At 32.3% G+C, this 15,217-nt stretch overlaps 1 non-coding gene across 1 annotated transcript; it reads left to right on the forward strand.

The window, feature by feature from the left end:
• Positions 1–6,984: 6,984 nt before the first annotated feature.
• Positions 6,985–7,090, forward strand: LOC115931399 (U6 spliceosomal RNA). Its single transcript, XR_004067898.1, has one exon. It is a non-coding gene; the product is annotated as a U6 spliceosomal RNA (small nuclear RNA).
• Positions 7,091–15,217: the final 8,127 nt, after the last annotated feature.

A 15,217-nucleotide genomic window follows, 5' to 3' on the forward strand; every position in this document is an offset into this window, starting at 1 on the left:
ATATTGTTCCCAAAGAATTTCTAGGGCTGGGCCCAGTGGCTTACACCTGTAATCCCAGCACTTTGGGAGGCCAAAATGGGTGGATCACTTGAGGTCAAAAGTTTGATACGAGCCTGACCAACATGGTGAAATCCCATCTCTACTAAAAAAACACAAAAAGTTAGCCAGGCGTCATGGCCCACACCTGTAATCCCAGCTAATTGGGAGCCTGAGGCAAGAGAATCACTTGAACCTGGAAGGCGGGGAGGTTGCAGTGAGCCGAGATCACGCCATTGCACTCCAGCCTGGGCAACAAGAGCAAAATTCTGCCTCAAAAAAAAAAAAAAAAGGATTTCTAGAAAGTAAAGTTATAATACAAAAAAAGATAATATTTCTTATAAAACTAGAGCAGCAAACCTTAACTTTAGTTACACAAATACAATGACACAAAGTTTTTGATATTCCCAATGTTCAGTTCACATCCTGTATAAATACATCCCGTATAAATTAAATTAAATTAAATAAGAATAGTTAGGTCTGTAAGCCAAGCGTTAGTAATCTTTAAAGCTCTGCATGCAGTTTTTACACATTGTCAAGTTTTAGAAGCAATCAAGACTGACTTCTGCAGGACAGCGTGAGGAACTCCTCTGACCTGCCCCTCAGTGAAACTGGTGAAAATTACCAAAAAAACCCCCAATCATTTGAATCATTTGAAATGGGCTTAAGATAAAACTGCACATGAAGATGCACCTATTATAGAAAACCTACAAAAAATGGTAAAGATAGGTGAGATTTTGTGGTATTTGAACCAAGATAGCTTCTTCCCTTTTCACTCTGAACTCAGTGAGGCAGAGACTCCACTCCAGATTGCTGCAGCTAAGAACATAGGGCTTTCTCTTCACCCGGCTCCCAGATGGAAGCTGTTCTTCCAAGAACAAGTAAAACTTTAACATTTCTCATCCTGTCTCCGGCTACCTATTGCTGAGGACAACCCTTGGGTGAATGCAGTTGAGGTTGGGCTTTCCTTCTTCCACACATTCCCTACTTGTGGAAAAGAGGCAGTATATTGGATGTGGTGCTCTGAGAATACTCTGGCCCTAGTAGACCTTCCTTAACTTGTGAGATGATGTTTGTATAACAGCAGAGGCAAGCAGAGACGACCCCAGGCTGCTCACCCTCTTCCCCTTCCACAGCACTCAGTACCTACAGTGGAGCTGTCACTCAGAGGAAACCTTAATATTTTCTCCAACCCCAAACTCCAGAGCCATAGATCAGAGATTTTGCCTGAGGGGAGAGTAACCTAATAAAACAGATGATTTAATCTCTTTCCAAAGGACTGCCTTCATTTGCAGCATAGCATGGAAAATTTTAAACCTAAACATACTGTAAAATTCAGTGGAGGTTGTGATGAAAACTAACTAGAGGAAAATTTGTGGGTCTAATGGAAATAAGATGCAGCCTGTATTCCTGTTACTTAGCAGGGAGAACTGGGAAATAAGCTGAGAAAACACTTCAGGGGTCAGAAAATTTCAAATACTTACTTCAGAAACTGTTAAATATTTTCTCCAGAAATCTACAATTTGATTGAATTAGTTTGTAGAGGTATTTATGCCTCAGGGCATTATTGAAAACAATAACTGTCAAAAACAGCCTGTAATTAACGGAGCATGACAGCTGTGTATGGTCAGGGAAAAAGTGGAAGAGAGCCTTACATGACCACTGCAGCGTAGGTGTAGTATGGTATACCCAAAGATGTGTCTTCATGAGGAACACACTGACACTTTGCATGGAGAGTAGTCAAAAATATTCCAGCTAGTCGTTAAAGATATAAACAAGCAAATTACAATCACAAGCCTCACAGGACAGTATGCAAAGATCCTATATATATTGCCTAAAATATCTAATTTCAAAAAAAAGCTTATGAGGTATTTATAAATAAAGTATTATCCTACAGCAGAAAAAAAGGCAATAGAAACTGCTTGTGAAAGCAGCTAAATTTCAGATTAAACAGAAAAAGATTTCAAAGTAGTCATTATAAATAAATATACTCATTAACCTAAAGCAAAGCACAGTTAAGGAAGTAAAGAAATATATCATGACAGTGTTGCATCAAACAGAAAACATCAATAAAAATATAATTTATTTTAAAAAGAGTAAATGGAAATTGTGTAGTTAAAAAATACAATAATTGAAATGTATAACATTTAGTAAAAGGGTGTAACAGTATATTTGAAATGTAAACTTAGAGACAAAAACACACACTTCATAATAAAAATGCTGAAAGTCAAAGAAAAGAAAAAAACTGTTGAAAGTAGCAAGAGAAAATGGCATATAACTTACAAGAAACTCCCAATAAGACAGAAGCTGACATTTCAGAAAAATTAACAGAAGCTAGGAGGCAAACTATTTTAACATATTCAAAATACTCAAAAAAGCCAGCAACAACAAAAACTGTCAATCAAGTGTCCTATACTCATCAAAGCTCTCTTTCAAAAATGAAGGTGAAATAAACACAAGATTCAATAAAGAGAAACTGAGACATACTCTTTCTTACTGCTCTGCCTTAAAGACATATTTCAAAAATTCTTCAGGTTGAAAGCAAGTTCTGCAAATGGTAATTATAACCTATAAAAACAAACAGAATACTGATAAAGTTAATTATGTAATTATAAAGGAGACTATAAATGCATATTTTATTCTTCCCTATATTAACTGATTTTAAAAGCCATTGTATAAAATAATATGTGTAAAATGTATTGCGTATACATTTAGAATAGACATATAACACATAGAAATGCAGTATATGTGTAATATATTTGTCAATAACAGCACAGCAGTGATTGGTGGGCACAAAGCTGTAATGGGTTAAAAAAATGATGACAGATGATAGAGTCATAACAATAAGAATGTCTTGTTGGGTTTTTAACACTAATTAAGGCATTACATGTAACAATAATTCCATTTAATGGGGATAAAGGTGATATATAGTAGTAACGTTTACATATAATACTGAATTAAGCTGGTATAAATCTGATATTGTCCTAATAAGTTAAAGTGGGTATGATAAATGTTAGAGTGAACACACAAATGCATACACACACACATACACACAACTAGAAAATGGTGCAGAAAGCATTAATAAAATCAAAATGCCACATTAAAACACAGTCTTTTAATACAAAATAAAGCATTAAAGTGAAATAGAGGAAAAAAAGATGAGATATACAACACAAAATATAAAATAGTAGACAGAAGTCTAACTATATCAGTAACATTATTACTGATAGATTAAACATTTCAATCAAATAAAGATTTTAAGACCTAATTTTTACAAAATGATACAACTTTATGTTGTATACAGGAGATGTATTTTAGATTAGAAAACAAATAGATTGAAAGTAAAAGGATGGAAAAGATTTATCAGGCAAACAGCAACCACAGGAAAGTTGATGTGACTATACTAACAGCAGACAAAATAGACATTAAAATAAAAATGAGTTACTAGAAATAAAGAGTATATTTTATAATAATAAATCAACCCATCAGAAAGGTGTAACAGTTTAAAACGTATGTGCACCAAAAAACATAATACCAAAATGCGTAAATTAAACACTGACAGAAATTAAGGGAGAACTAGATAATTTAACAATAATAGTGGGAAACTTCTATATTCCACATTTAATAATAAATAGTATGTAGTCAGAAATTCAACAATCAAATAGAAGAATTTGAACACTATAAACTTACTAGGCCTAGCAGATATTCATAGCACATTCCACCAGCAACACAGAATATAGATTCTTCTCAAGTGCAATTGAAGCATTATTCAGGATACATCATATTAAATGTCATTAAAAAACTGAATACATTTAAAATGATAGAAATAATACAAAATATGTTCACCAACACAATGAAAGAAAATTAGAAATCAATGACAAGGAAAATTTGTACTTACTTACAAATATATAAATATTAAACAACACACTCTCAAGTAGCCAAAAAATTAATAAAATTTAAAAGGGAAGTTATAATACATTAAGAAAGATGACAATGGAAACATGGTATTTACAAACTGCTGTGAAAGCATTGTTTAGAGAGAAAATTATAGCGGTAAATGTCTATATTAAGTTAGAAAAAAGAACTCAAAACAAACACTTAATTTTCCAACTTACACCATCAACAAAAGAGCAAACTAAACCTAAGACAAGCAGAATAAAATAAATAATAATTGCTAGATAGTAAAATAGAAAGTAGGTGAAAAGATAAAGAAAATCAATGCAACCAAAAGCTGGTTCTTTGAAAAGATCAATAACATTGACACAACTTTAAATTTACCAAGAAAGAAATGGAGAAGAGTGAAATAACTAGAATAAGAAATGAAAAAGGAGCCATTACTATTGACATAATCAATTTAAAAAAATTAAAAAGAAATGTTGTTAACAATTGCACGCCAACAAACTAGATAACTTAGATATAATGGACAAATCCCTAAAAGACAAACTGTCAAATTTGACCCAAGAACAAATACACAATTTGAATAGATCTATGAAAAGTGAACAGACTGAATCCGTATTCAAAAACCTGTCCACAAGGAAAATGCCGTTCCTAGATGTTTCACTAACCCAAGTCTTCCAAATATTTAAAGATAGTTCACGAAAATGGTTTACAAATTATTCTCCTCCACTTACCTCCCAAAATAGAATACTTCTCAACTAATTTAATGAGGCCAATATTACCCTAAAATGAAATACAAACAAATCACCAACAGAAATGGAAATCTTTAAACCAATATCCCTTATGAAGCTCTATGCAAAAATCCTGCATAAAGTACTAGCAAACTGAGTACAGAAATACATAAAAAGAATTATACACTCCAACCAAGTAGGATTTACTCTAAAAATGAAGGTTGACTGGCCATCTAAAAATTATTATTGAAATAAAATTTACTAAAATAATAAAAAATGAAAATCATGCTATCATCACAATAAATGCAGAAAAAGCATTTGACAAAACCCAGAAACTTTCAATAACAAAAGCACGAAAAAATAACAATGTGAAGGAACTTCTCCACTCCCTGAAGCTGATGAAGGGAATTATGAAGACTCCACAGCTAACGTCATATTTACAGGAAAAAGACAGGATACTTCCCACTTACAGTCAAGAAAAAGACAAGGATGTCTATTCTTGCTATTTTAGTTAGCATTGTGCTAGAGATTCTAGTTAGGCAAGAACAAAAAGAAAAGTAGATGAGAAAGGAAGAATTGAAACTATATTAACAGACCATGTGATTATATGTATAAAAGTATATGAAATTACTAAAAAATTAAAAGTAATGAGTTTGGCATGGTTGTAAGATACAATATCAATATCAAAAAATCAGTTACATTTCTATGCTTTTGCAGTGAATATTTTTAAATGTATTTTTTAAAGTTTCAGTTATAATAGCATCAAAAAATTATATACCCAGGAATAAATGTAACAGAAAAACAAAGTGTCTACTCTAAAAACTGCAAAGCATTGTTCAAAAAACTAAAGAAAATCTAAGTAAATGAAAAAATACCCAGGTTCATGGATGAGAAGACCTAATGTTGTTAAGATGGCAATACTCCTCAAACTGACCTCCAGATTTACTGCAATTCCTATGAGAATCTTAGCTAACTTTTCTGTGGAAATTGACAAACTGGTTCATGTAGAATATCAAGAGACCTAAGGAAACAAACAAAAAAGTTGAACCCTTACATTAGACCATATAAAGAAATTAACTCAAAATATATTAAACACTTAAATGTAAAACCAAAAATTACAAAATTCTTAGAATAAAACATAAGAGCCCATCTTTTGGACCTTTGATTGGCAAAGGATTCTTAGATATGACACCAAAAGCAGTAGCCACTCACGCACACAAAAATCGATAAACTGGACTTAATCAAAATTAAAAATGTTTGTACTTCACAGGACATCATCAAGAAAGGGAAAAGTCTGCCCAGAGAATGGGAAAAAAAATTTACAAATCACATGTTTGAAAAGGAAATCCTAATATGCGTATGCATACATATATATATATATAATCATACAACTCAAAAATAAAAACAACACAATTAAAAAATAGGCAAAAGATCTGAATAGACATCTCTTCAAAGCAGATATACAGATGGTCAGTAGGTGTAGCCATGCTCCAAAGAACTAAAGAAAACAGTGAATAATAGAAAGTGTTGAGCTTACAGGAAGAGCAAATATGAAAAGAAACAGCTTGCTGATACTCCGTTAGCTTATAAGGTAACAAAACTGGCTGATACCAGTTAGAACCAATATGGACAAGTGTGGTCTGTGTGGAACGAACTTGCTGACATCACAGCCTAAATTTCCATTGCCTGTTTCATATCACGCCCCCGCCCAAATTTGCACATGCAACCCATGGAGGGGCATGAAGAGACAACTGTGCCTATTGGGGAACTTTACAGGGGGAAAGGGGTAGGGAGACAGATTTGAACTGGCCTTTTATCTCACTGTTGGTGGACACAAAATAAAGCTTTTTTGTTTTGCTTTGCTTTTTTTTTTTTTTTTTTCGTTCTCAAAACCTAGTGCCATGGTATTTGCTTCTAGGGCATCAGGCAGCGAGCTCTTTAGCTCTTTTCTCAACAACGTAAGTACTCAAAAAGGTTCTCCAAGTCATTATTCATCAGGGAAGTGCAAATCAGACTCACAGTTTGATACCACTTCACATCACTCAGATTACTAGAATCAAAAAGTAAGATAACAACAAGTGTTGGCAGTAATGTGTAAAAATGAAACCCTCCTATTCTGCTGAAAGGAATTTGAAAATGATAGAGCTGCTTTAGAAAACGCTTTAACAGTTCTTAATTTTATTAAATATAGAGTTCCATTATGACCCATCAATTTTACTTCTAGATGTATACCTGAGAAAAAAGCACATATTTACATATACAGAATCTTGCATGCAAATTTTATAATAGCATTATCCATAATAGCAAAAATGTAGAAATTGCTTGCTTTGGCAACACACACACACAAAAATTGTAATGACACAGAGAAGATTAGTATAGCCCCTGTGCAAGGATGACAGGCAATTCATGAAGCATTCTATATTTTTATTGTACATTTAAAAATAACTAAGAGTATGATTAGATTGTTTGTAACACAAAGAATAAATGCTTGAGGAGCTGGATACCCAATTTTTCATGACATATTGCATGCCTGTATCAAAATATCTCATATGGCACATAAATATTTATACCTACTATAAACCACAACATTTTTTAATGTGGAAATAAAAACACCTACTATATATCCACAATTTTTTTAAAATGTGGAAGCCAACCAAATGACTGTCAATGGAGAAATAGATAAACAAAATATGATGTATCTATTTAATGGAATATAATTCAAACATAAAAAAAGAATGAAGTGCTGATACATGCTATAACATGGATGAATCTTGAAATCATCACACTAGGTGAAATAAGCTAGTAACAAAAGTTTTACATACTGTATGATTCCATCCATATGAAAGTTCAGAATTGGGAAATCTATATATACAGAAAGTAGATTAATGATTAGATCTGGGCAGAAGTGTCTTGAAGGAGGTGACAGCTGAATGTTACAGGGTTATCGGTTTGTTTTTGAGTGATGGAAATGTTTTAAAATTGATTACTGGAATAATTTCACATATTCATTAATAAACTGTCAACCATTAATGTATACTTTATATACAGAAATTATACAGGATATAAATTATATCTCAACAAACCTGTTTAAAAATAATGGAATAGGATTCTTATAAGATGTAAGAATCTGTATATGTGTGACTATCTCTTTAAAACTCTCTATTACATACTTATATTTTTATTTATCTGTATTTCTATAAATGTCTACATTTACATCTCTAAATATTCACCAATCTACGTATGTGTCTATTCACCAATTTTTTATTATCTCTTTTAATTTTTACCTATAAACACTGTGCTGGGATATTTTTTCTCTCTCTTTTTTTGGAATGGAATATTTTATTCTCAAGCTACATATTAATATTTATTTGTTCTTTCATGCTGTAAGCTATGTTGCAATGCCTAGTGCTAAATAAATTATGCTCAGTTTAATTAAAATGTATTAATCAGTAAATGCATAAATCTTTATTGTGAGCAATTGTTTTCTACATTCAACCATTTAAATATCCTCTTTAATTGAAAAACTGATGTATATATCTATATCTCTCTATAAATATATAAATGTAGATAGATCTAGATATATTCAAATCATTGCAAAAATCACTTATATGTAAAAGTTACCTCACCTAAAGTTGTTAAATACACATGAAATTAAGTTGCTTTCTTACTTTAAAAAATTACCTTGATGAGGTAATAACTGGAATGCCAATTTGTTTACATTTTGCTTAATTAATATATTAAACAATATCATTACTTTGATGTTAGTATTAGTATTGCTGATTTTTAATGTCAATAAGTTTATATATTCAGGATTTCCTATTAGTTTCAAAGTGGAATCATTAGTACTCATTAAAGGACAACCTCCTGTTAATGAACAGAAACATTTTCTTATACTCAGAAGCATAGACCTAGCAATGAGTGATAGTAAATAAGATGAAAGATATGTGCAAAACTTCAAAAGTTTTTTTTCCTTCTTCAATTTAATGCTTTAATACTGATCTTCAAAGAATTCTTCGTATCTCATTAAAGAGTATTAGTGAAGGTGTATCGAAAAATGGTGTAATTGGGAAAACATTTGAGTGAAACTTTGACATTTAAAAACATTGTAATTTGGGATAAGATTTTAGGAAATCTGGAATATAGTCATGTTTTGGCTCTAATTACCTGTTAGAAAATGAGTTTTGATTGTGATTTTTCCTCTGACGTATTCTCCAATTCCTCTTTCTAATTGTAGGCTGCAGTACACTAGGACAAATGTGCTTAACAAAGCTTGTATCTGTCATAGGTACTAGAAAGCGGAGATTACTTCGCTGGTAGAATTGTGGACTGTGGGAATATAATCAAAGAAAAGAAGATTTTCCTAAGCATGAGCTGCCAAAGGTGCTCACTGATGTTTTATTCAGACAAAAGAGCTTTCTAGCTTCCTTCAGAGCTCACGTTTCAGAGTTGCTTACACTTTCCAGCACAGGAAAAGACACTCATGAAGCTAACATTACCTGCCCAATGATTAAATCAAACAACTTTTTTTTTTGCTTTTAATGACAAACTGAAGAATTTTTATTTTAGAAATAGTACAGAAAAATATTTTTAATCTGCCTTTTAAAAATTTTATTTCATCATTGGTAGGAAAAGAAAGTCAAATCAAAAGAAAGAGTTTTCTAAATATTGGAAACTTACTTATCAAATAGGAGAAATTATCTTGTCTAAGTAACTGTGAGTAAGAAATAGTGTGGAATCCCCACATTGTTGAAGTATGATGGTAACTGAAGAGTACGGAAGTCTGTGGGAATGTAAGTAAGAAAAACACCACGTATCTTAGTTGGGAAACCTTTGATAAATATTTATTTCCTGCAATTTTATACATTCAGATCTAAGCTACAAAACCTCCAAATTTTCTGTAGACAAGGTGGAAGTTGTATTTATTTTTATTACATTTAAGAGAATAAATGGCAATACTTTCCTCATATGAGGTTTTAAAATGGGATGCATTATGAGACTTTTACCGTCTTCTACGCTAATCCTCATGTACTCTTTATTTTCAAAGATCTCCTTTCTGAGAATGCCTTACATTCAAATTTGTCAACTTCATATTTTAAACTGATTATTTTGTTTAAATATTATAATGGCATTATAATTTTTATTGTAAATGCTGCTTAAATATCTAAATTTAGTTATTTTGGATTTATGGATTATCTATAATTCTAAATATTGAAACTTTGAAGCAAATATATGTAGGCTAAGCTAAATAATAAAGTAAAAAGTCATGAAATTCTGAAGAGATTATATGTTGTATATTGTGTGTGTTCTATTGAATAACTGGTGGTGTTGATGATTACATTATATATACTATAATCTGACTGAAAACACAGGTCTATTTTCCTGATACAATTATAGTGAAGTACTGTGGCAAACACTATGACAGATTGTAACTTAATATAATTTGTTCAAAATTACCAGAATTATATTAGTTTGAATAGTAATTTAAACATTAATTCTGAATCTAAACTGCATTAATATTATTTAAGTAAATATCAGATTAATATTAATTTAAAATCAATTTTAATATTTTGCATTATGTTATCTGTTTATATTAATACGTTATTTTACTTTTTATTTTTAGCTCTATAAATGAATTTAATGTCCTTCAATATCAGTTCTATTTGAAAAGTTATAAATGTGTCCATTTGAAAGAAACCCTTGCATCCCCTAGCTTCCTGCTCCTTGTATATCTTTTTCCAGTCAATTATCCAGTCTAATTTTAGTTACTTACAGGTTCTAACTGTTCCATTTATTCCCAGGAACTATACTGTTGGTACCACATGTCTACTTATTCATACTAGACATAATTATACCTTGATATTAAATTATCCATCACAAAGTACAAAATATATATTAAGCATATTTGTAAGATGAAAAAAGCAAGTATTTTTATCTCTATTTTACAGATGAGGTAAAAGTTTCAGAGATGTTAAATGACTTCAACTACTCACATGCTGAGAAAGTGGATAATGATTCCAGATCCACAGTCTAAGGCTCTTTCTCTAAAGTGGAAGACACCAAGTAAAACAGAAAAGATTCAGAGTGATCATTTGAATAATTGATTTTTATAACTGGCATTCTTTACATATACTTTCTCAATAGAAGGTGATAAATTCACATCTTTGAACACAAATGAAGGGGAAAACAAAACAAAACAGAATCAATATAAAAAATACACTTTTAAATGTCAGACTTGCATCCTTTAAAATCATTAAGCATATGGGAAGAAATCAATGTTGTACTCATTCAAAATCAATAAACTGCTTTTTCTCTTCACTTTATTTGTGTTGTTTGCTTTTATGATTCGTTTTATTTTTAAAATATTTCTAATATAGCCATAAACAGTTTTAAAAATTACCAGCACATAAAAAAAGTTTTCTATGTCAATATCCTCCTGTAGCTGCTGCTCCAATATTAGAGTGGAGTGAGCAAGATAAAATTTTAGCATGACCCAGAAAGAGATGTGCTCTTCTTATTATACTGTAAATAATGACTTAATATTATCCAATATCCAGTAAATATTCTAATTTCCAATTGCCATTACACAAATATTAATAACTGTGTTTGAATCAACATCCAAACACACCCGGTCATTTTCGTTGGTTGATAAATGTCTGAATTTTCTTTAGTCTACATTTTCCCATTTTTGTTTCTTTCTCTCTGTGTGTCTTTTTCTTTCCTTATGATTTTTTTTAGCCTCCTTGTAATCTGTTTTACTTGAGAGACTTAAATATTCTGAGTTTAGATTTTGCTGGGTGAATTCCTGTGGCATGGCTGCAAATTAAAAGTTATATCAAAATGAAAAAAAATAAGGTTTTTTTGTGTATGAGGGGAGCAGGGAAACTACATCATATGTTGCTTCCATCACTGTCTGAAATATCAGGTCTTTCTTCTTATGTTTTACTCATTTTGAAATGTTGGGTTATGTTTTTCATTCCTTTTCTGCACATGTCTGTATTGAGCGCTTTTATACAAATATTGTGCTCCTTGTTCTCATTGTATGTAGTTCAGCTACAATTTCATTTTTTGGCACTCATAATACTTAAAGTTAATTTTTCTAAACTTATAGGGAAACAAGAGATTAACGTAGCTTTTCCAGCATGCTAGTTCTAAAAATTCCTCTTCGTTTCATTTCATTAATTGTTCTTAATGTGTCAATATGCACTACACAAGAAACCAACCTGTGATAGGCGGCAGTTCTTAACCATAACAGCTTAGGTTGTAACCTCCAGCAGGGGTTTAATTAGAATTTTATTTCTGCTATTTAATCCGCTTTCTTCCTGAGATCTGCCTTCTCTGTACTTGCATTCTTCCCCCATTTCCATTCTGATTTTGTCTTTTGCACATTACTCTTCATAAAGCAAGTACAAAAAAGCAAAATGTTATAATGATTGTAGAGAAGATGGTGCAAGTGAAAGGGGAGACTGAACAATCCTAGAACTACTGTCTCCACAGAAGTGAATAGAATATATCAGACAAATTTTATAAAAATTAATGTGTTCTATTTAAAGATGTTTCAAAATATAAATGGGAGAATTAAATATACAAGAAAAACTAAAAGGCAATTAAAATAATTAAACAGATATAAAATGACACAAATTATATTCTGAAATGAAACATATTTGTACTAAAATAAAATCATAAATTTGGCAAAGAAAAGCAAATTAAAAATTGAAAACATTTAAAGACATTACATAGAACGTGGCACACAGAGAATTAAAAATTGAAAAATATTTTAAAAAATGAAATTATGAAATAAAGGCTAGAGGGGTGAGCAGAATCCACACTTCTAATTAGAGTTTAAAAAGGAATAGAGAAAATAATGATAACTGCTTAATAAGGCAGTCACTGAACTTTGTTCAGAATTGACAAATTGGATGCATCTGTGAATAAAGTAAATTCGGTTAATTCCAAATAGAGAAAGCAAGAGGGAGAGAGATTGAGAGAGAGAGACAGACAGACAGACAGACAGACAGACAATGGAAGAAAGACAAAAGAAAAGCCCATATCAAGACAATTGGCAGTCGTATTCATTTGCTAGGGCTGCCTTAAAAATGCATCTCAAACTACGTGGCTTAAATGGGTTAATACACTCTTGCATTCCAAACTTTGTGTCAATATCCACTTCACAAGAACCCAATTTGTGATATGTGGCAGTTCTTAATCATAATAGCTTAGATTATAACCTCCAGCAGGTGTTTAATAAGAATTTTCTTTCTGCTTAAATAGCTGGAGGCTACAATCTAAGGTGTTATTATTAAGAACTGCCACATATCGCAGGTTGGATATCTGTGAAGTGGATATTGGCATAAAGTTTAGAGTGCAAGAGTGTATTACACCCATGAAAGGAATAGGATACAGGTTGGGCAAAGAAAGAAGTCGGACTGAAGGTGAGTTTGATAAATCCTCAGCCTACCCAGCAGGAGCTCTGGAGCATGTCAGAGTTATGCTGTATCAGGAGAAGTAGACATTTATATTTCTGCCTCACTCAGTCACCGGTTGTGAGCTACTCTGGGAAGAGAATGACTTTAGACAAGATGACTCTTTGCAACTGAGCCAGAACCTGAAGAAGCTGGCAGACGTCTGGAGGCTGCCTGCTGATCATCCTACCCACATTTACGTGGGTAGCCAAGTCTTTCACTGAAGGAGATGTGGGAAGTACATCTCCTTATCTAGCACACTCCCATAGCAGAGCTGCAATTTGGAGTAAGTATTCAGTGCACCACTGCTATTTTGAACAATTTAACTGCATATAGTTTTAAAATGTCTGCTTGGCAGATGGGTTGAGAAACAGCATAGAACAATATCAAAAAATACTGGAAAAATATTGCAATAGCTATTCCAGATAAAATGTTTTAAAAGATTCTTATGAATCAAGCAGAAAAGATCAACAACCTAGTGAAGAAAAAAGAAAAGAGTAAAGTAAGTATACGATAGTTTGCAAAATAAGAAGTATAACAAGCTTAAACCCTGCTGAAATCTGACCAAACACACTAATAATAAAACAAACACTTATTAAACTTAAATGAGATGGAATTTTTAGTAATCAGTTTTGTGAAGTACAAAATACTTGTAACATTCACAATATTGACAAAGGTATAGAAAGACTGCTTTTATATATTATTGAATTATAGGGCATATTGTATAAAATATCCTTACCGGACATTTGGCAATGTCTTCCAAATGAAAAATGTACTTCCTGTTTTTCACAGAATTTCCACTTTTAAGCATTTATCCTAGAAACATATGCTTGTTTGGGCACAAAACCATATAGACCGGCAATGCTGGAAACAATTGTCTATCAATAAGAGTGGAGTTTAATTATAGTACTTTCAGATAATTAAATATGACATGGTAATTAAAAGAATGATGGATATGTGTACTAATAGGAAGTGAACTCAAAGGCTTACCATCATTTGAAAAACAGTGCAAACCTTTACCAGAAGAAGGTACATAAGTATGTATTCATATACCAATTGTTACTTTAAAGATATGCACTCATATAGATATACCGGCATATGTTAACAAAACAGCCACATACTCTGTGAAAATTATATTTTTTAAATGTTAAACTTATTTCTTAAAATGAATTTCCTTTATTCTAATGGTGTAAAAATTTATCTTAATGAAATAAGAGCACAATTGTTCTTTTAAAAAATTTATAGTTTTCTATTATTTATTATTCCATTATTTTTACATTTGTACCATATGAACATTTTGCCAAATTCTGGATCTCCATGTGATAGGCAGTTTCTGAGATGATTCAAAATCCTGACATTCATGCCCTTGTGAAACTCCTTCCTTGTGGGTTGGCTGGACCTACTGCCTTGCTCATAAAATGAGAATATGGAAGAAGTGATTGGATGCCATTTTCAAGATTAGATTTTAAAAGACTGTGGCTTCCATCTTGTTCAGATTCTTTTTTGTTGTTGTTGAGAGGAAGTCTTACTCTGTCACCCAGGCTGGAGTGCAGTGGCATGATCTCTGCTCACTGCAACCTCCACCTCCGGAGTTCAAGCGATTCTCTTGCCTCAGCCCCCTGAGTAGCTGGGACTACAGGCGCGTGCCATCACGCTTGGCTAATTTTTGTATTTTTAGTAGAGATGGGATTTCACTATGTTGGTCAGGCTGGTCTTGAACTCCTGACCTCAGGTGATCCGCCCACCTCGGCCTCCCAAAGTGCTGGGATTACAAGTGTCGGCCCCCGCGTCTGGCCCATCTTGTTCAGATTCTTACACTGGCTCTTTTGTATTACACCTACCAATGAACTATTGGAAGTTTCCAGTTGATAGCCAGCAAGAAACTGAGGCTTTCAGCCCCACAGCCACAAGGAACTGAATCTTTTCCATGGCCATCTGAGTAATCATGTGTTGATGACTTCAAAATGTATCCTTCCTTAGGCCTTCACATGGATGGCAGAACCTGGAAAGATACCTTATTTGCAACTTTGTGAGTGACTCTGAAGCAGAGAACCTAGCTAGGTTGTGCCCAGATTTCTCACGCACAGAAACTAT

Source organism: Gorilla gorilla, chromosome 19 (genome assembly GCF_029281585.2).
Source record: "Gorilla gorilla gorilla isolate KB3781 chromosome 19, NHGRI_mGorGor1-v2.1_pri, whole genome shotgun sequence".
Lineage (NCBI taxonomy): Eukaryota > Metazoa > Chordata > Mammalia > Primates > Hominidae > Gorilla > Gorilla gorilla.